We start from the raw sequence: 3,414 nt of genomic DNA on the forward strand, positions 1-3,414 counted from the left end.
TACGTCGTTATAATGTTGTCGTCAAATCCTGACCCCGAAAGGCCGGATGGTGCTATTGCATATTCGCACCAGTGATTCTATTAAAATAAAAAATAAAATACATTTTTATTTGTCACATGCGCCTAATAAAACAATAAACCTTACAGTGTAATGCTTACTGACAAGCCCTTAACTAACAATGAGGTTGTTTTTTTTTAAATGACAGTTAAGAAAATATTTACTAGATAAACACAATAAAAGAACAACCAGGAGAATATACACAGGGGGTACAGGTACCGAGGTGGTGCAGGTTAGTCGAGGTAATTGAGGTAATATGTACATGTAGGTAAGGGGTAGAGACTAAGCATATGTAACGGATGTGAAACGGTTAGCTAGTTAGCGGTGGTGCGCGCTAAATTGCGTTTCAAATCGGTAACGATGCTTCGAGCGGGACTGTTGACGTGTGCAGAGCGTCCCAGGTTCGCGCCCAGGTCGGAGCGAGGGAACGGTCTAAAGATATACTGTTACACATAGATAATAAACAGTGAATGACAGCAGTGGGGGGAAATAAATGCAAATAGTCCAGATAGACACTTGATTCAAGCAGTCCCGTTCAGCAGTCTTATGGTTTGAGAAAACAATCTATGACTGGGGTGGCTGGAGTCTTTGACAATGTTTTGGGTTTTCCTCTGACACATCCTGGTATAGAGGTCCTGGATGGCAGGAAGCTTGTCCCCGGTGATGTACTGGGCCGTTCCCACTACCCTCTGTAGCGCCTTACGGTCGGATGCCGAGCATTTGCCATACCAGGCGGTGATGCACCCGGTCAGGATGCTCTTGATGGTGCAGCTGTAGAACTTTTTGAGGATCTGAAGACCCATAGTTTGTTAGTGATGTGGACACCGACGATCACTGTGGCTGTTTGCTTTGTAAAGAGACTTACTGTGGCTGTTTGCTTTGTAAAGAGACTTACTCTGACTGTTTGCTTTGTAAACACTCTGAGTCCTGCAGCTATAACGCTCTCCGTAGAAGTATTCAGTGTAATCGTTGGCCTAATGACCCTGGGACTAAACACCTCCCTCTGCAACTGGATCCTGGACTTCCTGACGGGCCGTCCCCCAGGTGGTAAGGGTAGGTAACTACACATCTGCACGCTGATCCTCAACACGGGGGCCTCTCAGGGGGGCGTGCTCAGGGGTGCGTGCTCAGTGGGGCGTGCCCCTGTATATCTCAGGGGGGCGCGCTCAGGGGGGCGCGCTCAGGGGGGCGTGCTCAGGGGGGCGTGCTCAGGGGGGCGTGCGCAGAGGGGCGTGTTCAGGGGGGCGTGCCCCTGTATATCTCAGGGGGGCGTGCCCCTGTATATCTCAGGGGGGCGTGCCCCTGTATATCTCAGGGGGGCGCGCGCAGAGGGGCGTGTTCAGGGGGGCGTGCCCCTGTATATCTCAGGGGGGCGTGCCCCTGTATATCTCAGTGGGGCGTGTTCAGGGGGGCGTGCCCAGCTTGTATATAGCCTCACTTTTTATTTGACTATTGCTGTTTAATTATTTTACTTTTATTTTATATTTTTTCCTTGTCTATTTGTTACTTAAAACGCATTTTTCTTAACTACTGTAACGGCTTTCTTTGGGTGAAGTAGAGTCGGACCAAAATGCAGCGTGTAGATTGCGATCCATGTTTATTAAACTGAAGCAACACGAATCTAAATACAAACACTACAAAAACGTAACGAACACCGAAACAGCCTAATACTGGTGCACAAACACACTAAGGACAATCACCCACGAAACACTCAAAGAATATGGCTGCCTAAATATGGTTCCCAATCAGAGACAACGATAAACACCTGCCTCTGATTGAGAACCACTTCAGACAGCCATAGACTTAACTAGAACACCCCACTAAGCTACAATCCCAATACCAACACACCACATACAAAAACCCATGCCACACCCTGGCCTGACCAAATAAATGAAGATAAACACAAAATACTTCGACCAGGGCGTGCTACATTGTTGGTTAAGGGCTTGTAAGTAAGCATTTCACTGTGAGGTCTACTACACCTGTTGTATTCAGCATTTCACTGTAAGGTCTACTACACTTGTTGTATTCAGCATTTCACTGTGAGGTCTACTACACCTGTTGTATTCAGCATTTCACTGTGAGGTCTACTACACCTGTTGTATTCAGCATTTCACTGTGAGGTCTACTACACCTGTTGTATTCAGCATTTCACTGTGAGGTCTACTACACCTGTTGTATTCAGCATTTCACTGTAAGGTCTACTACACTTGTTGTATTCAGCATTTCACTGTGAGGTCTACTACACCTGTTGTATTCAGCATTTCACTGTAAGGTCTACTACACCTGTTGTATTCAGCATTTCACTGTGAGGTCTACTACACCTGTTGTATTCAGCATTTCACTGTGAGGTCTACTACACCTGTTGTATTCAGCATTTCACTGTGAGGTCTACTACACCTGTTGTATTCAGCATTTCACTGTGAGGTCTACTACACCTGTTGTATTCAGCATTTCACTATAAGGTCTACTACACCTGTTGTATTCAGCATTTCACTGTGAGGTCTACTACACCTGTTGTATTCAGCATTTCACTGTAAGGTCTACTACACCTGTTGTATTCAGCATTTCACTGTGAGGTCTACTACACCTGTTGTATTCAGCATTTCACTGTGAGGTCTACTACACCTGTTGTATTCAGCATTTCACTGTGAGGTCTACTACACCTGTTGTATTCAGCATTTCACTGTGAGGTCTACTACACCTGTTGTATTCAGCATTTCACTGTAAGGTCTACTACACCTGTTGTATTTAGCATTTCACTGTAAGGTCTACTACACCTGTTGTATTCCGCATTTCACTGTGAGGTCTACTACACCTGTTGTATTCAGCATTTCACTGTAAGGTCTACTACACCTGTTGTATTCAGCATTTCACTGTAAGGTCTACTACACCTGTTGTATTCAGCATTTCACTGTAAGGTCTACTACACCTGTTGTATTCAGCATTTCACTGTATGGTCTACTACACCTGTTGTATTCAGCATTTCATTGTAAGGTCTACTACACCTGTTGTATTCAGCATTTCACTGTAAGGTCTACTACACCTGTTGTATTCGGGCGCATGTGACAAATAAACTTTGATTTGAATTTAATACTCTTTTGGTATTCACCCTGTTTAACTTAAATTCGTTCGAATTAGTTACTAAAATGCTGGCCCCATGTCATTTTCTACAACATATCAGTATGGTTGGATTGCCGGAAGGCAGGGACGTATCCTCGTCGTCACCGTTGTCAAAGCTTGGAGCTCCTCGAGAAAAGGTCCTTAATTAACAGAAACAAAAAGGCACTGCTGAGATTCGAACTCAGGATCTCCTGTTTACTAGACAGGCGCTTTAACCAACTAAGCCACAGCGCC

At 45.0% G+C, this 3,414-nt stretch overlaps 1 non-coding gene across 1 annotated transcript; it reads right to left on the bottom strand.

Annotated features, from left to right (window-relative positions):
- Nucleotides 1-3,340: 3,340 nt before the first annotated feature.
- trnat-agu lies at nucleotides 3,341-3,414 on the bottom strand. Its single transcript has one exon. It is a non-coding gene; the product is annotated as a tRNA-Thr (tRNA).

This window comes from Oncorhynchus mykiss, chromosome 6 (genome assembly GCF_013265735.2).
Source record: "Oncorhynchus mykiss isolate Arlee chromosome 6, USDA_OmykA_1.1, whole genome shotgun sequence".
In the NCBI taxonomy this organism is placed as follows: Eukaryota; Metazoa; Chordata; class Actinopteri; order Salmoniformes; family Salmonidae; genus Oncorhynchus; species Oncorhynchus mykiss.